Source organism: Peromyscus californicus, unplaced genomic scaffold (genome assembly GCF_007827085.1).
Source record: "Peromyscus californicus insignis strain IS unplaced genomic scaffold, ASM782708v3 Scaffold_7__1_contigs__length_154581171, whole genome shotgun sequence".
NCBI classification, from domain to species: domain Eukaryota; kingdom Metazoa; phylum Chordata; class Mammalia; order Rodentia; family Cricetidae; genus Peromyscus; species Peromyscus californicus.
Genome location: NW_026294595.1, coordinates 38,113,297 through 38,141,259, shown reverse-complemented (window position 1 = coordinate 38,141,259; position 27,963 = coordinate 38,113,297). Strand labels below are relative to the sequence as shown.

General features: G+C 42.7%; 1 protein-coding gene across 9 annotated transcripts in view; it reads left to right on the top strand.

Annotated features, from left to right (window-relative positions):
- The window catches only part of Rbms1 (RNA binding motif single stranded interacting protein 1), a 225,319-nt gene that overhangs the window by 148,211 nt on the left and 49,145 nt on the right, over positions 1-27,963 (top strand). The window lies entirely within an intron of this gene.

Here is a 27,963-nt window from a genome sequence, read left to right as displayed (position 1 = left end):
GGGTTTTAATGAAACTTTAAACCTCATGAATTATTAGATCTACGGAGACAGTAGAATGTTTCTCTCATACTCCAAATGATGAATTGCTGGCCCTTGGAAAGGAAAAGACATCCCTGGTCTCACTTCTGCATTGATACTGAAAGAATTTTCTTCCTTTAGTTCAGTCATTCAGATTTTCTCTGATACTCATTCCTTTTCTTTTTTCTTCCTTCAGACAGAATCTCATGTAGCCTAGACTGACCTCAGAGTCTCTGTGTGTCTGAAGGGGCCTTGATCCTGATGCTCTGGCCTTCATCTCCTGAGGACTGAGATTAAAGGCATGTCTCACCATGCCCAGTTTATGAGGCAGTGGGGTTCAACTTAGGGTATCCCACGTGCTAGGCAAGCAGTCTACCAGCTGTGCTACGTGCTAGCCCTGATACTTAGTTAAAACACAAAGGCTCACTCTCTGACCACACTTCTATACTGGTTTTATGGGGGGTGGGGGGGGTTGTTGTTTGTTTTGCTGATAGTAAAGGGATTTCTTTCGAGTATTTCTAGGAAACAATTTTATTTTGTCAACTTTTCTTGCAATATTTTGTTTTTAAAGTGTACTTCAATATAATATATACATGTGTGTAAGTTTATTAAGTAACCTAAATGAACAAATACGTTTTGCTTTTGGTGGTTTTGGAAAGTCACTTTAAGGAGTTTTGTTTGGAACCCTGTAATGTTCAAGAGATTTTTGTTAGTGGGTAAAATAAAAACACTAGCTTCTCCTCGCCAGCTCTTTTCTTGCTTTGAATTGCTTTCAAAATCTACACTTTGAAGAGTAGCTTAAACCAAATGGAAGATCCAGGCATGATGTGAGTCATACGACTGAGCACTCAGCCTCGAGCTTGGTGGCCGCTGCTTCCACCCCATTCCTGTGTTGGTGAGGTGTGCTTAAAAGGATGAGCAGGGTGGAGATGTGAGCCAGCTTTACAGCAGCAGCGGCTCAGGCCGAGCCTGACCACATGTAAAGGTGATTGGGGTAGTTTCTATGGTAATTGTGTGTGCGCTCAGATTCTTGTTTTCTATAGTTTTGGTAAACAAAATGCCCATCTTAGGAAAATAGCGAAGTAGACCACTACTTCGAAAGAATGATCAGACCAATTAGGCTTGCATGCAGCATCAGGCAGGCTCACTGGCTGCTCACTGCCTATCGTTTCTGTATCATGCCAGGAACTGGATATGCTCAGACTCACATCTGGACTAGTATGTCCATGCTAAAGAACTGTGGTGGTGAATCGTTTTGTAGCCTGTCTTTGATAAGAGTTGTAAAGAACACACAAAGACTTCCAGAACTGAGAACATACATAGCACCTGACCAGGGCAGGATGTTAGGGGTGTCTCTGATCCCTTAATGGAGTTTTTTAAGAATGTAACTTACAGCTGGTAATGGTAGCACACACTTTTAATCCCAGCACTCAGAGGCAGAGTTTGTGAGTTCGAGGCTAGCTGGGCTATAGAATGAGTTCAAGGACAGCCAAGGCTACACAGAGAAACCCTGTCTAGAAAAACAAAAAGAGGAGGGGGATGTAACTTGTCTGTATGTGTCTGTTCCAAGAATAAGTAAAAGGCAAAGCGTTAGTTTAGAATCAGAATGCCTGATTGCAGACTTTGGATCTGCCAGTTACTTCCAAGGGTTGGATAGAAATGAACCCAGAGCAACATACTAAGTAAGCATTCAAGCTTCTTAAATGGAAGTGAGATTTTTGTTACATGGAATCTGAGTTGATGTCCCCTACTTCAAGTCTCTTAATTTTCTTGGAAGTGGGTGGTTTCAGTTCCTCTTGGAGGAGCTCGTCACAGTACTGGGATACTAGCACCCTGCCTGTGGGCTAGCTTTCTGCCTTTAAATGCTGATGGCTCCTTTTTCCTTCACCTCCCGTATTTCCATTTGCTCTCCATACACCAGGAAGTCATGGTGTGGAAATGTCTGCTGAGGCCTCTTTCCTGAGCTGCTGCTGGCTTGTGTCTGTCTGCTAGGATTCAGAGCCTGACTGTCCTACAGGGTGTCAGCTTGGCATGGGGTTTCGCAATAGGGAGGAACGAGGTTCTGTTTTCGCTCCTGATGGAACTACCATGTGACTTTGAACAAATTTTCCTGAGGCTCAGTGGCCATTTTCGGAAGATAGGGAAAGAATGCTAACGTTCCGTTTTATGTTTGGCTACTGTATGTGTCCTAGCTGCCACGTAGACCCCCAACCTCACGGCACACGTAGCTGGATGGTTCTGTAAAACATTATTGGTGCCATTGTGCTTTCAGAGGTGATGATGGGTCACCTGTCTGGTCTGATTTTTGAGCACCTAACTGTTTATCAGGCATTGTGCCAAATGGTGGCACTGTTCGTGTTGGTCGTAGGCTCAGCGGGCACAGAGAGTCTCTGGAGCCCATTCACGAATTTCAGGAATGTCGGAAGTGTAGATAACAAACTGAGGTTAAAATGGCATTGAAATAGAGACGCCAAGTGTGGCAGTGAATCAAGGGGAGACTTATTACATGAAAGCATGTTTGAGAAGCTTGTGTTTGGGCCGTTGTACCTGACATTGACCCAACTGTCTCATAATACTGAGTTTTCTTTTCTATCCTGACTGGCATCTACACTGATTGCTGACATGTAGTGGGCCCTGAGTAGATAGTTTTCAAATGATGTTGTTCAGAAATGTTTTGCCATTTCAGTACACGTCTCAAAAACTAAAATTTGATATCCTCCTTTGAAATAGCTCGCATTTTTGTAGAAGACCTAAGTTATTTCCATATATTAGAATAATAGATTCAAGTGCTCATCAGAACATCCTAGGTACGGGAGGACATGAAGAAATATGTCTCTTGCTTTCTGCCTTTGGCTACAGTCAACCTGAAAGAATTCAGAAAGGTAAATGCTTAGTCTTTGGTTACAATTCCTGCAGGACAAACTGTTTTCTTTTGGTGGGGACATCTGCTGCTATGTCCCCAGAGCCCTACTTACTGCTCACCTGTTTTTACCTACTAGCTACTCTAAGGGCTGGAAGATAATTAGTAGTTTTTATAATTGAAATGTCAAACTGAACCAATTCATTGATTTCACGTTGACTTTTTAAAACTACAACTTTCAAATAGAAAAGTTGACTAAAAGCCCTTACCTTAGTTCCAAGATCTTTGGATTCCTAATTACTTTTATCAAAGTTTATCATGTGACAATCAGAAATAACCAGTAGTATCCCCAAAAGACATGAATGCAGATTTGGATAGCAAGTGTTAGGATAGAAAATTGTATATGCAGTTTTAAACATATATTGGCAGGTCCTGTAATGCTGTTTTAAATGTCAGCCTAATTTCACTCAAGTCCAATGTTTTGTAGCTCATGTTCTAGAACTTTGAAAAATATACCATATAATTTGCTGAATTAATAACACATGAAAAGATACATTGTGGTCTCACGTTCTGGATGAATTAGATTTAGATTTTAGTAAGGGGTTTTCTGTAATTACTCCACTAATGGCAGAGCAAATCTCATCAAGTAGTGCTTTACAATCGCAGACGCCTCACAGAAGCCATCTCCTCTCCTCTTCACTCCCATTTTCTCCCTGTGATAATTAAGCTTTACTCCAGGTGCCTCAAAGCAGAGGTCAGAGCTTCCCCTAATGGCAGTCATACACATTAATAACTCTGTGTGAGCCAGCAACACTGTTCTTAATGAGAACCAGTCATCCAGTGGGCTTAATACCAGAACTTGAGGGCCCACTGCTCTGGTTCAGGTTCCAGATGCAGACCAAAGACAAAGCCGCGTCTATCAGTGGCTATGTCGAGACTACAAAATGTGGTCCCACGCTAACAAAGCCAGTTTTCCCCTACAGTGTAAATTTAACCTTTCCTCCCCCTGTAATGATACTCGGAGAATTTTGGAAATGCAGAGCAACTGTTTTAGCGGGTCCTTTGATAGGCACACTGATTTTCCCTCTAGGAATGTTCACGGGAAATCTGATTCTGTACAGAAGAATTCTTGAGCCCAGCTTTACTCCTCTTTGGATAATTTGAAGTATTTTTCATCCGGCTTGTCAGTAGCCTTCTTCTGGTATGGCTTGGCATTGTGGTTCAGTCCCTAAGGACTGTTCTTCCAAACTGAAGAAATGAATATGTGTCTACTGCTTCATAAACAGGCAAAACTTTCAAGTTAAAGTTTTCAGAAAACTGGAATATTCGTACGAATGTTTGTACATACATAGGTTCTTTTAAAGCTTAGAAAGAAAAACTCATGTCATAGAGGAGTGGCTAATAGTGTTATATAAACCTCAGTGACCACTAACTAGGATGTCATGCTTGACATCCCGATCCTTACCCCGGTGGCTAAGTGCATAGTCAGTTTAGTTCTATTTCACATGCTAATTCTTCCCTTTCGCAAAATGTGCTCTTCTATTTTAGATCATAAACGTGCTCTTATAAAATTGTAAAGCCACCAGTTTTCTTGGGGTCGGGGGAGTGTGTGTATGTGTTTGTGTGTGTGAGGAGGTGGATGTGCATATGTACCCACCAGTTGTCCCTGCACTTCAGAGCTAATAAGTGTTGACGGCCAATGTGAGCTACAGAGTGAGGCATTATCTTAATATGTATATGTATAAGCAGATGGATGAGTAGTAATTTCATCAGAATAGAACTAGGTTGAACATGTATCTATTTTTACTTAATAGTATAGTCAGACTTTTTTCATGTCATTAGATATTCTTCAAGAACCTATAGTAATTTTATTTGAGTAGCCACTACACACTACGGACTTATTAATGATTTCTACATACTCAGGTTATTTCCAGTTTTATTAAAAATGATGCTGTGGCAAATGCTTCTCCCTAATCTCCGCCCCACAGCCACTTCCTCTTTACTAGACATTCACTCTTTCTGCAGCCTGGGAAGGTTTCCAGGCCCAGCTCAGTCACCACACTGAAGCTGATTCCTGGGGTCTACCACAGAGGTAGGAATTCCCCCCCCCCCCCCCCCCCCCCCCCCGGCACACTCAAAGGGTCAAGGGAACCCTGTCTTCTCTGTAAGGTGGGAGCTTAGAGTCTACAAAGAAAGCAGAACTGAAGAGAGGAAGAATAAATCTCACTACCACAGAAAGAGACGTGCTGATTGGGTATTTTCTGAGGACTCTTTCCTGGTTCGCAGGGACATCTAGGAAGGAGCGTGCCTCATGAGGGAGGCCTGCTACTAGCTGTGTCCTTCATAAACTGAACCAGCAAGGTACACACCAAAATGGCCTTAGAATTGTAGCCACGTTTTGATTTCTCTTTTGCTTCATGTCTTACCATAAATACTTGTGTGGATAAGTCATTATAAAGCAATATCTAAGGTGAGATTTTTACATCTAACTGCACCATGTGTTTTCAAACATTTACAGCTAAATTAAAGGACTTCATGTAGCTATCTAATGATAACTGAAGGAACTCAGAGTCTCCCAAACAGAAGTTCCATAAGCGTGGTGAGTCATTACCTAAGTCATCTGTCTGTCCAGCATTGACATTAAGTCTCATTTCGTGTTCTCCAGGCTGGATCTTAAAATCTAGCAAAATGGCCTGTGAAATAAATCAAGAGACAGTGACTTGTTTCTAAAAGACTCAGTGAGATTGCATGGATTCTGAGTAACTTTGTTGCTGTCAGTTAGCAAAATTTATCTTAAATAACTGAATCTTCTTCTTCTTCTTCAAAAAAAAAGGCTACTGCTAATCAGTGGCACGATACACGAAACACCAGGGGCAAAATAATCTTCTGAGAGCTGTGTCCCTGTAGCAGAATCATTAGTAGCATTTATAGTAACTGGTGAAACGAAATGTGTAATGCAAAGTAAGGCAGTCCAGCCAGAAAGATGGTCTAGAAAGCCGCTTGCGCTTTCTCATCTCCCAGGTACCAGCTGACTATTTAAAGGCGCAGTCCAGTCTCCTCTAAGAGTCTTCAGTCAGCGTCGCAGCAGAATGCAGCGCATATCACAGGTCACACATACTTCTTTAACTCTGAAGCCTCACTCCATGTGCTCACACCACAGTCCCAAAGAGTATTTCGGAAGGGAAAATCGGCCATTTTAAAAGAATTTTTTCCTAAGAGAAATTTTCCACTATCATCACTATATTCCTAGCCTAGAGACCTTGGTATGGTTAAAACCAATCATCTCAACCCTGGAATCAGGACCTGGGAGCTGTTTGTTTCCTTTTTCTATAGTGTGCCCATGTCTTACTATGCTGCATCGGGATTTCGGTTTCCACCCTTTTCTGTTCTGTTGGATTGCCCCTGCCTCAGCTGTGTTCTGGGCACTGCTGGTGCCTCCCACACTTCAGCCTCCTGAGATTTCTCCCACTGCTTCCTGAGGGCCCCTTCCTTTCTTCCTTTTCTCTCATGTACGCTGAGGTCAGCTGCTGTGCGCCTGCTCTTACCAAAGGGCTCCTTAGAGAACTGAGACCACAAGTGTGGCCCTCCTGGGCATGTTAATCTCATATTTGCCATGAGAACATGAGCTCAGTGATGGTCCTTGTAAAAAGCTGCCAGTGTGCTTGTAGCAAAGGAAATGGTATGTTCTTAAAGTTTGTCTCAAAAGCAATGTACGTGCATGAAAAATTAGAGAAAGATAAACAGGAGACTGAAAAATCCAAAGCAATCCTGTTACTAATGAACCATCCTGTCTCTTTTTGGTTGGTACTTAAAATGTGTGTATTTAGTCACCAGAAGCTGATTCATTTGGAGCTGTGTAGGACAATGTACCACATTTCCCCCTGAATATCTGTTCATATCTATGAGTGAGGAAGACTGACACTTCAGAATCTAAACCTGAGGGATTTCTAAAGGACAGACAATGCTTCTTAGCGCATTGAATGTTGTGTATGTTCATTGAGCACTAATGATAATCCAAACATCAATAATATATATATATATAAAGCTCTCTCGCTCTCTCTCTCTCTCTCTCTCTCTCTCTCTCTCTCTCTCTCTCTCTATATATATATATATATATATATATATATATATATATATATAAATATCTCCCAACTTTCAATAACTGTGCCTTATTATAATTTACTTCGATCACAATGGCTATTGTACATTTGTGACTGTAGAAACACTGTTTAAAAATTGTGTCTCTTGTATGTATTTAAAATGCATGGCCACTGGGCTTCTACATATATTCCTTTTGCCTATTTGGATCCTTCAGTGAGAACTTTTTTGAAAAGACACCCCACAGTGTGTAATAAATACACCATTGTGTCCCAGATCCTGGAATTGTAGCAAAAGCTAATTTATAAATGCCATTCCCAGAACTCGTAGTTCAGCCCAAACGGCTTTAAAGAGTCAACATAGCTTTGACATGTTTGTTTCCAGCTACATCAGAAACACAAGAAGAATTAGCATCTAAATTCTCGTTCTCAAAGCTCTCGTTATCAAATCAAAGGAATTAGAGCTTGAAGTACTTATATTTTCCTTGAAAATTTTTACTGACCAATATTAAAATAACTTGGTCATCAATTTAGAATTCCTCTCGAGACTAAGAGAAGAGTCATGTTACAGATCATGGAGAGCAGGGAGATGTGACCACTGACCTGAGCAGTATACAACCTGTACAAGCCGGCGTCTTGGCTTTTTCTTGGACCATTTTCTGTCTAGGATGAGAGGAAAGGGGTGTGATCGTATGGTAAGGCCTAGGCAAATCCTGGCTGTCTGTGCAACTGATTGAGGCTGTCTGGGCATGCCGATTTGGCTGGCTTGCCTCTGTGCTCTCAGTTGATAAGATGGGGATCTTAATGCCTGCCATGAAGATTAAGTGGGATGATGTGTGTAAAGTTCCTGGACAGTGCCCCCCCCCCCCAGCACCAGTAGGGAATGTACCAAAGGCTGTTTTCTCCCCCTCTCCTCCTCTGACAGTGAGTGCTCACCAGGTTTTCCTGTGCACTCTCCCCTCCATCTCTTAGAACCATTGCTTTTCTTTCCAGTTTAACTCTTTTTAAATTAAAAAAAAATCAATTCAACTGCCATTTATTAAATACCTGTCATTTAAAGGGCATTGTGATAGATAATTGATGAAACTGAAAAATTCGTATGACATAGTTACTACCCCTAACAAGATTAAAATGTATTTGAGAGGAAAAGGAGAATATGTGGATAGTTGGTTGGTGGAATGATGGATGGATGGATGGATGGATGGATGGATGGATGGATGGATGGATGGATGGGGTAGGATTCTTGTTATTCTGATATGCAGAAACACTGAATTTGTTTGAGATGAGTTTGATACGAATTTTCATTTAGACCATATTTTAGATCATTGAATATACTGTAGCTTTCTAGTATCAAGCAGAGAAAGTTGAGTGCCCCATTCTATAGTCTATGTTCTGTTATAGTCATTATAGTAACAGAAGAATTCAAAAATTGCATGATCCACAAGCTCCAACTTTCCCAGGTGTCTCATCCCATGGTCTCTCTTGGAATCACTTTTATGTACTTCATAAATATTTATAAAAAATGTTCTCTTTAATTCATGGTATATTTAGAGTAAGACTACCAGCTAGTTCTAGATATTGAGGGGTTTGAGGAACACTCGTAACTTACAGACTAACTGCTGTCTCCACGGCTCCTAATCTGTCTGTTGCTAGGTGCCAGACGAGGCATTGCTCCTGGGACCCTGTGTACAACTGAGGAAATTGGCACCTACAGAAGACAGCTTTCCAGAGTCACATGAGGCTCAATCCAGCCTAGCCTCCTTCACCAAGCCCTTTTTTGTTTGTTCCTTTGTTTGTCGAGACAGAGTTTCTCTGTGTAACATCCCTGGCTGTCCTGGAACTAGCTTTGTAGAACAGACTGGCCTCAAACTCACAGAGATCCACCTACAGGATGCCCTTTTCTGATTTGCAAGAAAGATGCTTTAAGGGCTAGGGGCTGCCCAGGTTGCTCCTCTAGTGTCACAGGGTTCAGATGTGAAATTGGTGACACCCAGAAATCCCAGATCTGCAAGGCTGGCCAGCTTCAGACTTACTCAGGTTCTTAAAAAATTATTATAACTTTTAGATAGTAAGTATGGCTGCTTTTCCAATGTTTTAGTCTCTTTTCTCTTAAATCGTTCTATGAAGAATTAGAGAGAGAGAAAGATTCTGTGTGTGTGTATGTGTGTGTGTGTGTGTGTGAGAGAGAGAGAGAGAGAGAGAGGAGAGACTGACTGACTTGCAGACATGACAACTTATGGCAGTCAGCACTCTCCCTTCTCCAGATGAGTCCCAGGAATTAAACTCAGGTCATCAGGTCTGGGGACAGGCAGGCACCTCTATCCACTGATCCATTACATAGCCCACAAATGTGAGCTTCCTTATAAATGTACCGTTTTAACGTGGGATCTCACATCATATATGCTATTCCCGCACAAGGTGATTGCTGCAAAAATCATATGGGAAAGTTGGAAACTTTTAGCCTGTGACTAAAGCCCCAGGGATTGGGGATGGCCAAGAAAGGACTAGGGAGTGCTTGACCGTCCACAAGATGTAGCCTAAATGGTGAGAGTAAATATAGAACCTCACCCAGTGAGCTGAAAGGAAGCACTGCTAGGGCTTGTCAGGCAGTTACTGCTATTCAGGTGGTCTCAAAGATCAATCCCGAAAGATGAGTGGCTATCGCCCTTACATCCAACACTAACAGCAAACATAACAAGTGTAGTCGTCAGGTTATGTTAATGATTTGTGCCCACTTGAAAACAACTGCCATAGACATAAGATGGCAGTAAACTCACTTTCACTGTGACTGAAACGGTGCCAAGCTACTATCTGCCACAGTGAGGAAAATGTTAAACCAGGAAAGCAGCACTAGCCCAGAAAACATCTGGATCTGCACAGATACCACCAGCCAGCAGCCACACATGGCTCTTTAGTGTGGGGATGTGGCTGGTCAAGAAGAGATGCCTGGGTAAGACACACACCAGATCTCCAGTGCTTGTGGCAAATGTTACCCCTATTCATTGCCATTTCATCGTCCTTGCAGGTTGAAATGAGGATGTTTTGGGTATTTGGGGTTAAGGGAAAAAATTATTAAAATTAATTTATATGGTTTTTATTTTAAATGTGGCTACTGGGAAATTTTAAATTCCATATATGGTTGCATCTGTGGTTCTGTTTTTGTGGAAAGCAGTGATCTAGGTTTGCGGGAGGGGTATGTATGGTTTCTTCACAATGTATCACTGAATCTAAGAGAGTTTTTGGATTTTTTTGTTAGCTTAATTGGTTTTTTGTTTGTTTGTTAGTGTTGGCTGTCCCCTCACTGAAGCAAGGACATAACGTGTCACTGGTGCGCGACATGTTTTTCCCATTCACGGGCTGTTCTGTGGTTTACTCAGTGTTCAGCTCCTTTACAACTTTTCCATACAATCATTGCAGCAGTTGCTTGTGCATATTTGCAGTGTTTTTCTTAGGTAAAATGATGTAAAGCTTTGGCTGCATGTTGGCAGAGTGTGTCTCAGTGGCTTCTGGTCGAAGGGCCATCCTGCCATTATCTCCTGCCTAAAGACTTTTGTTGTTGTTGTTGTTAATACATCTTTGCCAGTTGGCTGAGTAGTATGTTGTCTCTGTTTCAAAGGAAAATTCAACTAAATTTTATACGGACAGAAGTGGCTCGGTGTAAAATAATGCAAGAGTGTAGCGTGTTCTAACTCTGATTGGATAGAGGTTAAAGACACTTACCATCATTGCAGAAATACATCAGACTCAGTAATTATTCCAAGTTCAACTTCTAATGAATGGCTTGTCCTCTTTGTCAGCCACAGACATAAGAAATAATAACTTAAAATGCATAGAATCCTAGCAGGGTGAATCTTGTGGGAACCAATCCATAGATATGACCTAGAAACTACATCACATGTAGTTTTAGAAGCACATAATGACAGTCCTGAGGGAAAGAGTCCTTCTCAACTGGGAAGTTTTTAATTGGCGTGGCTACTTGGGATATAGTTACATCAGGATTGCACATCCAATTAGCCAAGAGTTTCCAAAAAATCTGCCCCGTGCTCGCTGAAGTTGAGAAGAACACACGAAAAGAAACTCAGAGCACGCTTGAGCTCTCCTTTGTGTTTAGCAAGCGTGGTGAGAGTTTATACTGAGAAATTGATGGTTGCTGTGGTCTCAGGCATCCCTGTGTTTTTCTCACACAGCCATTTGAACACCTAGCTGCCCTGTAATTGTCGTCTGTGGGTTGGCTGTGTCACCGTGACAGCAGCAGCGGCTGGACCAGTGGACAGCTTGAATGCCCCCAGACCCTGATTCGCTTTCCTTCTCCTGAGTAGAATTTGATGGAGCTGGAAATCATCACACGTCTGCATTTTCAAGAGATGGTTCATTACTTTCATAATAAACTACATTTAAGGACATATTCCCCCCACCCCCCAAAAAATCATACACATTCTCTTTCTCTCTCTCTCTCTCTCTCTCTCTCTCTCTCTCTCTCTCCCTCTCCCTCTCCCTCTCTCTCTTTGCCTTTTCAAGCAATAGATAGGTCAGTCAGATAACCATTTATTTAGCCCAGAGTATTGGTCTCTCTATGCTGTGCTTATATGTGCAAATTATACTTCTAAGATTGTAAGACTCTTTCTGTTGTAGAGATTGGGTGGCATAATTGGGCTTTTTTTGTTTTTGTTTTTGTGTTTTTCAAGACAGGATTTCTCTGTGTAACAGCTCTGGCTGTCCTGGAACTCACTCTGTAAAACAGACTGGCCTTGAACTCACAGAGCTCCACCTGCCTCTGCCTCCCGAGTGCTGGGATTAAAGGTGTGCGCCACCACCGCCCGGCTGGGTGGCATAGTTGTTAATTCTCATTGTTTCCTCTTGTTACATAGTGGGCTAAAAGACTTTAGCCTCCTCTTCTGGGGTAAATAAGTCTGTTTTGTCCCTCTATTTCAATATAAATCTTAGGTATATATTATATAGCATTCAGTGTTTTATTCAAAGTCTGTTATTGAGGTGGTTTTCCCCTATAATCTCTTCGAGTCTCTACTTGTTTTAATATAAATTTCAGCTTCCATACCCTGGAACGGTGTAACTAAAGGATTGGATGTTAGCCTTCCTTCTTTCTCAAGGAGAGGGTTTGTACTGCATGATTTCCTTGGCGGGTGCTTTTCAGGGCACGAGTCCCGTCTTGATCCTAGTAATGGCCTGTTCTGTTTTAGCTAACTGTTTCCTTAACACACATTGTCACTCAAGTTTCGCTGCTGAGTAAACTCCAGAAGGAGCCAGACACAAGCCCATTCTTTCTAAGAGGACTTACAAAATGACGTGACTTCTCTGCCTGACTGACTTGTTTCCGCTGCAGGGAAGTGGAAAGCCTTGGTGCGTTGGTATGCTTCCCTGGGCATTACTCCACTTCCTCTGGAGCACAGCTTTGCTGCCTGCCAAAGGTCCAGACAAGACTCCATGTGGCATTCATCACAGAAGCACTTGGCATATAGCTTCTCCATGATTCTTACTCTAAATGCCCACGCATTCATTATAAACTTAGTACAATTACAAATCCCTTGTTGTCCGTTTGTTGACTTAATCTTTTGTTGTGATCCTAAATGCGTAATATAAAATCTCCTTCTAGAATGTTACATAAGAGAAATGGAACTCTCTAGGTAGTGTCGGTGAATGCTTTATGGGTAGTAAGACAGTATGGCCTCATTAAAAAAACAAGAATATTGCCGGGCGGTGGTGGCGCACGCCTTTAATCCCAGCACTCGGGAGGCAGAGCCAGGCGGATCTCTGTGAGTTCGAGGCCAGCCTGGGCTACCAAGTGAGTCCCAGGAAAAGGCGCAAAGCTACACAGAGAAACCCTGTCTCGAAAAACCAAAAAAAAAAAAAAAAAAAAAAAAAAAAAAAAAAAAAAAAAGAATATTGCTGGAATTGAGTTCTCAAACTAGTCCTCGTCAAATGAATGGACAGGTGTAGACATCTTGGGGCACGACACATGGTTCTAGATTTGATGCCCTTCAAGCGAATCACCCTGCATCTCTCGTCTTTGTCTGGGGTTCAGGTGGGGGGAGTCCTGTGGCTTCATCTCTCTGAACTGCTTGTTGGTTTTAGAATGAGTGCTCTGCCACTCACTGCCTTCTGAATGCCTGTCACCGTCATTTCCGATTCTTCTGTGGTTGAGGGTCTCTCGGCTGGAAGGAAATCTGCTCTTTCATTTAATGAAGCTGAAAGGGCCTATTCTTGTCCACTCCCTCTGCCTTTCAGTTCTGTCCTGCCGCCGCCGCCTCTGTAAGGGAGTTTGGGGTTTGGGGAGTCAGGCCTAGGCACTGATCTGCAGCTTAAGGCCATTCTCTGCCTTTCGATGAGCTGAGCTCCTAACCGTTGAACAGCTAGGAAGGTGCCTGATTTTCCTTTAGAACTCGACCTTGTATTCTACCCCAGTTCTAAGACAGATACCGTATTCCTTATAAGGGAATGGGTTGTAGTATCAGGATCAGAATGGAGATTATGTATAACTTGTATTTTTTCAAATGAGCAGAAGAGAGATTTTCTTGTCATACCCCCTCTTTTTTATTCAAGTTGAAAGAAAGCCAACCTTGGGGCTAGGGAGATGGCTTGGGGGTGCCAGGGAAATAGTTCAGTTGATCAAGTGCTTGCCTTGTAAATATAAGGACCTGAATTTGGTCCCCAGAACACGTGACAGTGCAAGGGTATAGCAGTAATGCTCTTGTAATCCAGTGCTGGGGAGGTAGAGACAGGGACCCTGGAGCTCAGTAACTAGTCTAACCTAATTGGTGTATTCAAGGCCAGTGAGATAGATACCTGTCTCAAAGGACATAGATGATGACCCGGAAAATGACACCTGAGGTTATCCTCTGTCCTCCTTTGCACACACACACATGAACATGCATGTGCACGCGCGCACGCGCGCGCGCATACACACACACTTCCAAAAAGAAAGTCTACCTATACTTGTATATAGTATACAATATATGTATAAAGTAAACATTTTATGTATGGCATACCGTATATATGGTATACATAATTTATATATATATATATATTTATATATATATATATATATAAAGTGTACCATATTTGCCTCCCAGTTACATCATTATCCAGCGGCACCTTGGATCAGGTCTACAAACAATATATTCACCTCCATCTGGGTTGTACTGTAGCCAGTCCCCTCTAGAAATGGTACACCTAAACTTTAAAGAACAAAGGACTTTACACTTAAAAAGAACTGTTTGTGTGTATATATGTACATACAGTGCTTTGTATATAGCTGTTCTGCGGTGACACTGTCAACTTCATTCATTGATGTCACGCTTTCAGATTTTCTGATAGCACTGATATTTTAGCTGCCTTTTGAAAAATAGTCATTTCTTCCAGGACCTAAGGAGCCTTCAAAGGATCCATGAAACACTTCCCTTATGTTCGGGACACATTTTACTTTCATTTAAATTTTCTTTAATTCTAGTTTTGTGTGTGTGTGCGTGCACGTGCGTGCGTGTGTGCGTGCGTGCGTGCGTGTGCGTGTGTGTGTGTGTGTGTGTGTGTGTGTGTGTGTGTGTGTGTGTGTGTGCTGGCACACTCATATGCCATGGCACACATCAGAAGACAGCTTTGTGGGGTCCAGTTCTTGCCTGTGCTCTTCTGTGGGCTCCAGGGATCAAGCTCGGTTCCTTAGGATGCAGGGCAGGTGCATTACCCACTGAACCATCTTTCTGGACTCTGTCCTTCACCTTCTTTAAGCATACGCGTGAAACAAAGCAGCCAAGGAAGCAGGAAGCTGAGGAGCAGCTGCTCTGCTGCCTCAGAGGGTGGTGACGGGAAATGCAGGGAGACACCATTGCTGATAAGTGCCCACTGCAGCCTGGTCGGGAGCGACAGGAGCATGGCAAGCTCTCTTGCCACGGTCTGGATTTTCACGTGTGGATTCTTAGGTTTATGGCCTGCTCGGTTCATAGACAATTTTACAGAATTTTATTGAGCTATTTTTTTTATTTTGATTTAAAGATAAAATTTACACAAAGTGGCTCTTGTCACGTGTGGTTTGTAAAGGGTTTGGAGCCCCCCTTTTTCACTGGCAGCTGTGTAAGTAACCCTTGCTGTTACTGCATTGATGTTGTTGATCAGTGTAGGTCCACTCCCAAAAGCAGGGAGACTGAGCTCCTGCTAGCCAACATAGACTATTTCTAGATTTTTTTATTTTATTTTATTTTATCTGTTAGTAAGGTAAACAAAAATAGCCTCAGGTAGAGTTAAAGTGTTATGTAATGTTAGAAAAGAACAAACTGAGGCCTGTGAGAACTTTGAAGAAAGGTCAGAATAACAGAGTAAATTTAGTTTTTGAGAAACTTCCTTGTACTTCGGTTTTCTTGGTTGCCGCTGGTGCCCTACAGTGACCCTGTAACCCCTCTTAGGTCAGTTTGTAGACAACTGCCCTGTGTACCTCTCCCACCCCTACCAGGCAGTCCCTTGGCTCGCCCTAGAAACTCTACCAGCAGACTCTCCACTGTTTCCCATGGAAAATGGCCTCCCTGTAGTCTCCCCTCCCAGGTCAGTGCCCATGAGGCCTGTGGCTTGCTCTAGGATAAGGCTCTAGACCTTCATACATGGTGCTTACCCTTTTGCAAGTGCTTGTAAGATTAATATGTTACCTTCCCTATTGCTGTGAGACTACGGGTCACCATGGAGGGGAGGCATGGTAGCACAGCATCTCTCCACTGTGGTGGCCGGAGCATGAGGCTGCTTGCTCATAGCTGGGTAGGTCAGGAAGCAGAAAGTAGACGTGAAGTAGTCCAGACTATAAAACTTAAAGGCCCACCCTAATGACTCACTTCCCCCAGAGGGGCTTTGCTTCCTGAAGGTTCTTCAACATCACATAACAGCACCACCAACTGGGGTCGAAACCTTCAAACACAGGGCCTATGGGGGACATTGCACATTCAGTGCACAACTAGGTTCATGGGAGCATTCAGAATGAGTATCTCCAGACAGGAAGAACAGGCTGCAGGCCCTGTTTCTCCACCCTTTTCTCCTGAATGTTGAATGTTCATTATTTATCGGGCACCACGCTGAGGCCCCATGTTCAAAGAGGTAAACAAATCGTCCAAGGATGCAAGCCTCGGTAGGACAGAGGCACACAGGGAACGTGGTGGGGTTGAGGATCCTGCTCCAGGGTGCTGTTTTGATGGGCTTTCCTGAGCACAGTGCAGAGGCAACACCCAGCTCATCCTGCAAAGGTCAGGAGAGGCTTGCTGCAGGGAAGTGCTCCTGAGTCCTGCAGAATGCATAATGACAGTGCATTTACCACTGGAGGTATTGTGTTGCGGAGCAAAAAATGAAGATTGAGCAAAGCAGGGTCAAAGACCTATAAAGAAATACACAGTTAAGCTAAAGCTGTATTTTTTCTGTTCGGCTGCCAGAACCAGGTGCCACAAACTGGGGAGCCTAAAACAACAAATGTCCATTATCCTCCAGTTCTGGAAGATGGAAGTCCACGTTTGATGTGTCAGGAGGGCCATGCCCAGGGGAAGCCTCCCTTGTCGTTTCCTAGCTCTGGTACCTAGTGATTGGCAGTTCTTACTACTGCTGGCTGAGTAGCACCCCGCCCTCTGCGGCCTGCATCATCACCTGGATGCCCGCCCCTGCCTTTTCATGCAACAGTTCTCCTCTTAAAAGGGTACCAGTCGTACTGAAGTACAGCCCTCCTGGGAGGGGGGCATATATCATCTTGATTACATCTGCAAAGAGGACCCTGTTTCAAAAGATGACATGTAGAGAGGGCTTAGGACTTTGACATGGCTTTTGGTAGTAACAGCATTCAATGACCGTGTGCTGAGGAACACTGAGCAAGAGGACCAAGAACACAATTTACTTTTTTTTGTTGTTGTTGTTTTGTTTTGTTTTTTCGAGACAGGGTTTCGCTGTGTAGCCCTGGCTGTCCTGGAACTCACTCTGTAGACCAGGCTGGCCTCGAACTCACAGAGATCTGCCTGCCTCTGCCTCCCGAGTGCTGGGATTAAAGGCATGCGCCACCACCGCCCGGCCTCACAATTTACTTTTATAATCAGAGTCCATGCAACCTAAATTGTAGCTATTTAGAGAACTCGACATATCCCTGTCGAAAACCCAGGATTATTTATGTGCATAAGCCAAGCCTTGGTCGGTTGATTTTCACCACTTCAGAACTTATTTTTCTCTGTTGAGTGTTACTGTGTCAGCATTAGAGAAGTATTCATTCTAGTTTGTAGAAGAGATTTGGGAGTATTGTGACGTCTTCCCAGTCCCATCTAGCTCTGGGACGTTTATATATCTGAGAGTATGGCACCATTCACTTGATGTAAGTCATAGTTCTTGTTGTCGTTGTTGTTGTTTAACATGCTGGCTGAGGACTGAGCCTTGGGCTGTCACTAGAGGCTTTGCTCCTGTGAGTCAGCCACTTGCCCAAACCAAATTTCATCTTTCCTGATCTCATCATTTGACTTATGAGTAAATAAGTTTTTATTTAGTGCAAATACAGCAGCCACCTCTTTCTCACCCCTTCCCAAATGGAACCAATGTCTAATGCATGCAGTTGGCTTTAAAGAAATCCACTGGTTGTGTGAGTTTTCCAGGGAGACATGGACAGATGTCTGCCTACCCAAGCTAGGGCACAGATGGCACACCAAAGAACCATTGGGTTTACTGAAATCACTTACAGAAGCATCCTCAACAATCCCACCCCAGGGTGGGTGACACATCATTGAAAGTTGCTCCTGAGTTCTTGAACAGTTTACAGGCAGCTCCACTATGGCGTCTCCTCATTTCCCACAGTGCTTCCTGCCTGTACAGCTTTGTGGGGTGGCCTTGTGAGTGCCTTGAGTTTCCTTAGCTTTGAGTCTTGGGGGCTGCCTCCTCCCTCCAGGAGGGAGTGTTCCCATTTGGAGGAAACAGCCACACGCTGGTGCTTGATCTTTTCCCAAGTCTCTAGTTATCCCCTTCCAGGGCTGCTCCAGAACTTGGCTTTTGAAAAGTCAGTTTTCACTTTCCTAGCTTTCATTTCTAGCATCTCGGGAGTTTTTTGTTCTTTCAAAGAATCTGGTATTTTGCAATCCATGGTTACCTGTCCTGTTGCGCAAGATTTTGCAAAACAGCCAAGATTGGGGAAATTCTTACTGACTGGGTTATACAGTAGATAAGTATTTACCAAATTCTTTCTGTCCACAGCCCCCTCCCTTGCCACGTCCAACCAAAACACCGCCAGCAAATGCGGTGGATCCGAGTTACAGTGAGAGTGAGCAGGGCTGCATCTTCTTTTAGGATGTGGCAGTTGAGGGAAACTGACCCCGAGGTAATTTTCAAGCATGTGCTTTGCTTCAGCTGCATGCTCTCATACAAAGAGAATGTCTCTCTGCCTTCCTTAGGGTGTAAGGTTCTGAGCCCTTGTGTCTCTACTCCTGTGCTTTGGAAACGCTTGCTCATCTTTATCTGCAGTATCTAAGGACAGTGTGGTTCAGGGACAAACCTGCGGGTAATCAATGTGGGAGCCTTATTTATCCCCCCTCCAGCCCCTCTCTCGGAGCTGCAACTGTTGTCACAAGTGACCTTTGGAGCGAAGTCAATTTAAAGATGTCAAGCTTCTGGCTGGTGTTCCCTTGCTTATGTAGACCAAATGTGCCCTTCACTGTGATGCCTCTATACCATCTCTCCAAATTTGTGAGAAGTGAAATAAGGAAGATAAATAGTGTGTCCCTCGTCAGTCTCTTCTCAGCCTGGCTTCCCTGGACTGTGGGCCAGCGGAGCATTGACATTGTCCGAAAGGATGAAGTGTACTTGGTAGTCAGTATACTGATGCCGTATTTTGTATCACAGCCAACTTGAGTCCAAGAAACGTCCAGTTTGACTCCTGTGTTTTTGGCTTGTGGCAGAATCAATGACATGGAGGTAATTTTGCATTCTGTTCTAAGTGCTGCAGAAAACATGGTTGCTTTACTCCTCTCGTTCTGCCCTGCTTTGAACTCAGTAGTTATTTATGGCTTTCAGTGTGGAGTTGTGCACATTCAGTTTCTACAGACTCTGACTGGGGTGTGTGTGTGTGTGTGTGTGTGTGTGTGTGTGTGTGTGTGTGTGTGTGTGTGTGTCTGTCTGTATCTAAGATTTTCTATTTTGCTTTTTTTTTTGGTTTTGGTTTTGGTTTTTCGAGACAGGGTTTCTCTGTGTAGCTTTGGTGCCTGTCCTGGATCTCTCTCTGTAGACCAAGCTGGCCTCGAACTCACAGAGATCCCCTTGGCTCTGCCTCCCGAGTGCTGGGATTAAAGGCATGCGCCACCACCGCCCAGCTGCAGTATTTATTTATTTATTTTTTTAAGTACAACATATTAGAGCTATTTAAAAGGAATTGTCTGGACTTCTCCCATGCCCCAACTCTGTAATTTTCTTTTTGCTACTAGTTTTTTATTTCATGTTAAACTCCTAAATGGCTTTCCTTCCTATGATCCTATTAGCTAAATTAGGATAAAATTCCATCCATATCTATTTTCCAAGACAACATGTAGGAGTTCTCTTCTATCTTTGCCAGTTCCCCCACATACACTTTTTTCTCTCCCCGGACACTTTCATTAGGAAAAAATTATATTGCCTGTTTAAGTTTTATGTATTCAGCCAATAACGTGTTGAGTATTTATATGTGATATGCAAAGAAAACTGTGCTAAAAAGTAACAAAAAATAGTGGGTCTGTTCTTCTTCAACATTTTGCAATATAGGGTCACATTAATGATTTGATAAGAAAGTATTCCAGGTTGTTGTCATTGGTATCCTTATTTTGGAGAGGGTTTGGAGAAAATGGCCATTATGAACCAAACTGTACTGTCTTCTGTGAGGTAGGTATTATTGGCTTTTTTATAGATGGAGATAACAAGAATGTCCCAGGGCTGGCCATTGGCTGTACTAGAACTTGAGACTATATCCATAGCTGTATCTCTGCCTTCTGACTATTATAACCAAGTTTTCCTTATGGTAAATTACTACATAAGATGAGATTATCAAGGCAGCAGAAAAAACACACTGTAGATTTTAGTGGAAGAGGAAAACAGTTTAAAAAGTAATCATGATGGCTTCATCGATCCAGAGAAAAGTCTCCTTTCTGAAGTCAAGCTGTCTTTGCTTTACGGCTTGTATGTTAATCAGTGTATGAGACTTTGAGATCAATTGCATGACATACATTTAAAAAACATTGTTGGTTCTATTTCCAGCATATATTATGTAGCACGAATCTTAAAGAGTCTTATTAATAAAATCAAACCTGAAGCCAGATATTGGGGTGAATGCTGGAAGATTAGAGAAGCAGAACAAGCCACAGCCACCTCACCTTGCTAATTCCTCAGCTGATCCTGTTTCCTCAGACTGGATGCCTCTCAGCTGAACTGTTGCTCAAAAGCCTAAAAGTTTAACCAGCTCTAAGTTCCTGGTCCCCACGCCTTGTATACCTTTCTGCTTTCTGCCATTACTTCCTGGGATTAAAGGCTCACTTCCTGGGATTAAAGGCGTGAGTCACCATGCCTGGCTGTTTCCAGTGTGGCCTTGAACTCACAGAGATCCAGACGGATTTCTGCCTCTGGAATGCTAGGATTAAAGGCGTGTGTGCCACCATTTTCTGGCCTCTATATCTAGTGGCTGTTCTGTTCTCTGACCCTAGATAAGTTTATTAGTGTGCACAATATTTTGGGGAACTTAATATCACCACAGTATTATTTCTCTCTAATGTTGTGTTTGGGAACAGTAATCTGGGTCCAAGCACCTGTGATTGTAAAGAGCTGCAGTATAGTGTGACTTGTGAAAATAGTGCTGGGATGTACGTGAACATCGGTGTGCTGTGCACGCTTGTGAAACCGCTTCACCTTGCTTTATTGCCAGTTGTGATAGAATTGGTAATCATAAATCCATGCAATAAATCCAAGCCTCTATAATATTTTTATTTAGAAGACAGGCTGTACATTTTTCATAGAATATTCCCCGAATATTCGCCTCGTCCATGGGCATCTTTACTTTTTTTTTTTTTGTTAGCGAGATAGTTTACTGTTTGTTCTATGCACTTTTTATTTCTAGCTGAATGTGGTATGAACAGTGCTGGTTTCATACAGGAAAGGTGATGAGAATGGTTTTGAGTTTAGTGAGAAGTTTATTGGTTCCAAAATCTGGAGGAAAATGGCTGACTTCATTTTGATTTGAAGGATTTAGGTATCTTTTAGTGTTGGGAAAACACAACTGTATAGGTGTATGTTTCCTCTTGAAACAGAAGTATGGCATGACACTTGGTCCCAGAATCTCTGTGATGTCTCCGTCAGCTCACCTGCTGCAGGGCAGCCAGGCTAGCTGTCCCTGAGACCATGTGTCGATGAGCTGAGTTCTGCGATGTGTCCCAGCCTGCAGGCTCTGGGCCGAAATCACTGACCTCTCCAGTTCAGAAACGTGAACTTGAGGCTCTCTTTTCTCTGTCTTCTGAATTCACGACAAGCCCCTGACTCTCCATAGCAGACCCCTGGGACTGTTTTTCTCAGAAGTTTAATTGGGCATTTAAGGCTCCTCCAGAGAAGCCATTTGTCTTAAATCTCTGCTGGCCTCTGGAAACCCCCAGCTCTCCTCAGTCATCCATACTAATTTTTAAGCATATAAGCGAGTGAATTAAAAGACATGGCTCTCTTTGCTACTCTTGGCCATAAAGTTTTCCGCGAATCTTGCTAGAATCTTGCTTTTGCCATTGAATCCTGCAGCTGAGAAATCTACAGCCAAGATCTGTTCTCTTTCTCTGGGAGGCAGGCCACTCCAGGACCTTCCCACCCCTGATTTCTGTTGTTCTCAGATAGGTTTGCATGAAACATACTCTGCCTGGATTTCTGTGCTCCCCAAAGGCTGTAGATGGCTCAGCCTGACAGTTCTTCTCTGTTTATGCCTTCTTTGTTTAGGATTCTGCAGACAAGATCTTGTATTTTTGTTTTAGTACTAAGGTGGTTTTGTACTGAAAATTCCTCACATCGCTCCAAGGACTGTCCCCTTCCGAGCAGATCTAGCATCTCACACATCTTTCATCGGCCTTGTGGGGTGAAGGTCGCGCTAGGGTGTGCCCTGAGTATCGGTGAGTTGCCTTCTTGATTTGCTCTCTCCTGCTGTGCTAGTCTTTCCTGGGATCGGCCGGCCTTCTGCACCAGGGCTTCAGTTGTCTCTGCCCTTCAGGTCTGCAGTTGCTTCTCTTGCCAAGCATTTTCCTTCTGGAAACTCTGGCTTCATTTCCAAGTGTGTAAGACACAGTTCCCTGTGCTGTGGGTATACAACCCCTCGCAGCCATACAACACATGTAGATGGGGTGGTTATCTGAGTTTGGCTAAAACAACTGAAATATCTCTATATATGCTTAATATTTTCATGTCCTAGACCAGTTTTCTGGAAGCCATGAAAATTGTCAGTGTGAAACATAGTCTTAAAAAAATCTGTTTGAACTTGATTGCCTAATTGAAAATTTTCACGTCTTGTATCTTATCTTCAAATCCTACTACTTCCTTTATTAAACAGAGAACATATTACCAATTCACTCATTTAAGGTAGTGGGTTTCAGCACAGCATGGGTAAATCACTCCTATTTTTACCTTAGGCCTTGCTCACTAACAAACTTTTCTGTTAAACGGATGTCATTTGTACTCTGTTTTCCTTACTCTGTCTAAGCACACAGTTCGATGAGCTAAAGCAAATTTTAGGAAATCCCCTTTTCCTGAGAGGCCCTTGACAAAACAAAGCACCAGAAAGAGTGAGCTAGAAAATTTCCATCTTAAGCATCATCTGTGTGCCTGTCAGAGTAGGAATGAGGTTATGGTTGTGGCGGTGGGGTGGACATAGAGGTAGGTGTGTACGTGGAGGTCTAGGGGTGAAGATAACTTTGGGGGTTTGTTTTGTTTTTGTTTTGAGACAGAGTTTCTCTGTGTAGCCCTGGGTGTCCTGCAACTCACTTTGTAGATTGAGGCTGGCTTCGAACTCAGAGATCCACCTACTTCTACGTCCCGAGTGCGATTAAGTTTATAGTCATATATGAGGGTTGTTTTTCTTTTCCCTTAACAATTCCAAAATAACAGGAATGGATTTGATTGACAGTCCCCAGATTTGTTCCCATGGAATAGATCCACGAATTATTCCTTATAAACTTTAAGCCTAGTTGGACCTTCTCTCACTGATATATTTTATTGGGTATCTTACCCCAAGGTAGGCCAATGTGACCTCTTTGTGAATGTCATCAGTGTCCGTCCTAGAGACAGTAGTAGTGACAGTCTGCCCTTTCCTCATATAAAGCACGCAACTCAAAGTGGAATTGCTTTGAACCTGTCTGTGGTTGGTGACCCACGTTTCTGTAATTGTCAACACACGTGGCCTTTACACTCCAAAGCAAACTTCCTGCCCTGTATCTTTGCTACTTATTAGCTGTGTAACCTTGAGTGGACTCACTCTGCTCCTGAGTTTCCCATGTACAAAGTAGAAATCATATACCACCTAGTCAAAAGAAAACGGTTGTTGTGACGATTAAATTATGAAGCAATCACTCAACAGTCCGTGTCACAAAATAAGAGCTGTATCAATTTAAAAAAAAAGTCTTTAATCTTCCCCCAATGAACTCACTAAGTCTGTAATGTTTTTATTTTTTCTTAGTTTGTCCTCACTTCATGCTATCTGTCCTTCTTGCTGTCTGTTATCTATATAGTGACATCATCTCTCATTTTGTTCTTAAGGAGCACTCCTGAGTTTAAAGTAGACATAAGCCATCCTCCTGTATTCGTGAGCAACATTTGGCTATCTCAAATGCAGTGTATCTTTTTGTCAACATTATAAATAAGCACGCATTACATTGTACTGTTGTTTAAATCACTCGTTGCTTTTACAGCTCTAATAATGTTCATAGTGTATTCCAAGTCTGGCGTGAACACTGCAAGTAGTACCTTCAACTTGAAATGACCAGTGTTAAGATAACATCAACCACGATCGCCATCTGTTGGTGGTGGTTGGTGTAGACGCATGTCTCCCAAACCCAAACATGTTAACTGGGAAGAAGGGGATGGCAAGTAGGAAGGGAAAGAAGGTGTGTGTGCACATGTTTGCACATACATCACTTAGAACCTGTAAGGAGCGCACCACCATTCAGATTTGGACTTTGGGTGATTTTAATTTTATCAGCCTAATATCTGTGTTCTAATTCCAGTAGTATGTATTGCTTTTGTGATTAGAATAAACTAAAAAGAAAGATATAACTTAGAAGGGAGAAAGCTATGGGGACAAGCAAATCATTTTTTTTCAAATTAAAAGTAAAATATATTTGATTTTTAGTCATAAGTGGTAATGGGAGAGAAAGGAATAAAGATATATTGCAAACTAAAGAAGTTTTAGTACATTCTAAGCAGTTCTTTAGCCTTGTCCGCATAAGCAAGTAGGTCTAAACGTGAATTTTTACTTGTTATCCTCTCCCTTTGAAATTCTAATTATTCTGCAGTCACGTCTCTTAATTACTCTTTATCCCGTTACTGGTGGTGCTTCCTCTGGAGTGGATTAGCTACTCATAGAAAGAGCATCATAATCAGGGCAGCGAGGGCTGCGGTCTGAGCCTCCATACTTTGAAGTTGGATAAAACCTGAGGAATCAGCATGGACACAGTGCTTCCACACAGCCCTATACCCCCACATTCTCGGGTGTGTTCCTGCTCCATGTTCTTAGAGTGTGCATTCTGCCTGTCAAGAGCCCCCATTTGCCTGGTACATTGTACCTCTCTTTTCCTTAAATTTTTTTTTTAACAAATTAAGCTACAGATGGCAACAAGGGAAGCTGAAAGTTTGGGTTGCTTTATCAACTTGTACCCAACCATCTGTTACTCTTGTGGGCACTAGTGATTGACAGTAGATGCAGATTCAGTTCTAATTACCTGTGACACCTCCTCCCCCCCATTATTAAATCTCACTACAAGTAAAGCTGTCAGGACAACAGTGACCATTTCCCATTATGCTCTGAGTGGACGGCGTGGAGATGTTTAATGAAAGGGAAACCCCTTAACACCCCTCAGTGGCTCCAAGTAATCACCTCCCTGTGTGCAGGAAGCCAGCAGACCGTAACTCCGCAGACAGAGTGGAAGCCTTTCTACCTCTCTGTGAAACCACGGTCTTTCAGGCCTGGCCCACAAGCTGATGAAAACCGCAGTGGAAAGTCAAACTGATCAATTTCAGAATGTCTTCTCTTCCTCTCCTTTCTGTCAGTCTCGAACCATGCATTTGTTTCGTGTTAAAAAACAAACAAAAACGGCTGGCCTTGGAAAAAGAGAAATCCGCGTCAGTATCGAAATGGAAGGGACCACTGAGTCCGACCGTTCATTGTCACGCCCCCCCATCTCCTTTCATAGCTGAGCTAATGAAGGACACACTGCTTTTCATAATAACTTCGTAAATAGGCTGCAATGTAAACTTAAATAACATGCATTTTTTTTGAACTTTGGAAATTTAGGCAAAGTCTTAGACTCAAAACGTGATTTTTTTTTCTACCACTTACAATAATGGGGGTAATAACAGATTGTGAAGATAAATAAAATACATAAGATGTATATAAGACACTACACATAACCTCATCATTGTTCATGGTACAGCCTTAAGAGCATAAGTAGGAGTTTGGTAACTGTAATCCCCTTTATTATTTCTTCAGTGAATCTGACAATTAGGGCTGACTTCTGGGAAGAAAAGATTGGCACAGGTCCTTCGGGATCTAGCTGGGTAAGCTGGGGTAATGGACAGATGGGATGGACATGTCTAAAGTGGTGTTTGAGGTACATTTACGCAGACGGGTCCTCTTAGACAGACTGGTGGTGGCCAGAGGACTATTTAGTGCTTTTAAAGTAAGTCTAGACAGCGTGGGGAAGAAGGGGATTTTGGAAGCGTCAGAGACAAAGCTCGGCAGGGTTACAGTCATCTTTGAGGAATGACTGCACTGATACAGTCCTGGGTAACCTGAGCTTGGTGGGAGATGGGGAGAGTGACAGTGTTATTGAATCAAGATACGGGGAGGAGATGGAGTATGTGTTTAGATTGCTTTGAGAATAGAACTTAGAAAGTGGTAGGCAGGAGGCAATTTTTAACTAAATACTTGCTATCTTAACAAAACAGTAAGACATTTAAGTAGAAAGAAAGAGGTGAAGACAAACAAAAGCTCTTGCAGAATTTGTGTGTAAAAAAAAAAAGTCAGGAAAGAGAAATGGCATCATAAAAAACGAATTACAACTACATCTCTGGATACATGTCCAAATAAAGTCAGGGTTAAGGATCAAAAACTAAATGTAAAAAGAGAGGCAAGGAAGCGGAATGGACAGGGAAGCCCCAGATGGACCACGGAGATGGAATGAGAGCCTGAGAGCCGCCTCTGTGGGTACCGGTTCCCATGGTGAAGAGCAGTGCACACAGCGCAGGTGTGAGCGTGAGCGCCATGTCTCGGGCGGCAGAGAAGAAAGAGCTCAGTGGGCCAGGGGTGTGGTGTGGCCTGAGTGTTAGCCTCTTTATGTCCCCTACATTTCTGTGTCTTTGCCATCATGAAGTGTTCAAAGCAGCAGCAGAGGGGACAATGCCAACTCCCGACCTTGTCCTAAATGTCCTACTGCTTGGCTGACAAAAAGCCCGCGCTCTGAGACCTCAGGCGAAGTATCCTCACTTCAGTGACTGTCAGCCCCCTTGTTCTCAGCTGCAGTCATACCAACTTTTCCCTGCTTTTGGAGATGTGCGGGTGACAGAGTCTAAGAAATGTTTCATTGAAGCCTACAAATGGGAGAATGCTGGGAATGACCAAGCATGTGACCTTGAAAGTTGAGTGGCTGCTAAAGGGTCGTCTTCCTGCCTTGTTTGTTTTTGGTGTTCCTGCGTCTTTACATCTATTTTTGTAAACGTAGTGATCCAAGTGGATGTTGTTATAAATGCTCGGTGCTTCTTCAGGGAATTGAAGGTGTTTGTGCTGCATTGTGTCTCTTGGATGTAATTATCATTGGAACCCTAAATGATCTTTATTTTCATGCCTAGTTAGAACTCATTGGACTACGTGACTATACAGAGTGGAAGGAGGAGAATTAAATGGCTAAGAGAGGTAGCTCATGCCATTTGTTTTCTCCAGACAAATGTATTTCAGCTGCTTTTAATGTACAAGTACAAGTTTATAATATTCAGAGTGGTGTAGAACGGGATGCAGAGTTCTGAGATTGCCTAACACACTTAAGACACTTGAGTTTCTTTTCTCACTCCCCAGTGCCTCAGTGCGTTTATGACATGCTAGACAAGTGCTCAACCACCCAGCTACATCCCCAGCATTAAGACTCATCCCATCTTTTAATCCTCAAAAGTCCATCATGAGAAAGGCATAAGAGAACATGTTTAGAAACTTGTAACTTAACCATCAGGAAAGTGGAATTTTAGAACTTAACTATATATACGTGAGGAAATTTGGGCCCCAGACTCATGAAATATGTCCTGCATATTTCTCTCAAGTTTACTTTGATTTTAAAAAATATAAATACTATTTTTCAGAATTTTCCCTGAGGTCTTAGAAAACAAGCGTAGGTAATAGTGCTTCTTCTCCTCAGGGTCTGCACCAAGTGGGTATGGAGTTAGTATCTGTATGTGAATATAAATTAACATTTAACTTTTAGGAGCAGTGCACCAAATCAGAATAGTCTGCATTTTTCCTCTCCCCAATTTCTGTGACACCATAAGGAATTTAACCACATTTCTCATGCACACAATCATTAAATTAGTGATTAATCCCTGTTCAGTTTCATAGTCTCAACCGTCCATTTTATACACACATACATGCTCACGCTCACCATACTAATAGTTATTACTGAATTAGAAGGTGATATTAGTAACATTTATAAATGTAGAAGTCTTTTGCAAAAGAAAAAAAACCCTATCTTTTACCACTCTCTTTTAAGTTTGTTAGGCATAATACATATACAGCTGCCACCTAGC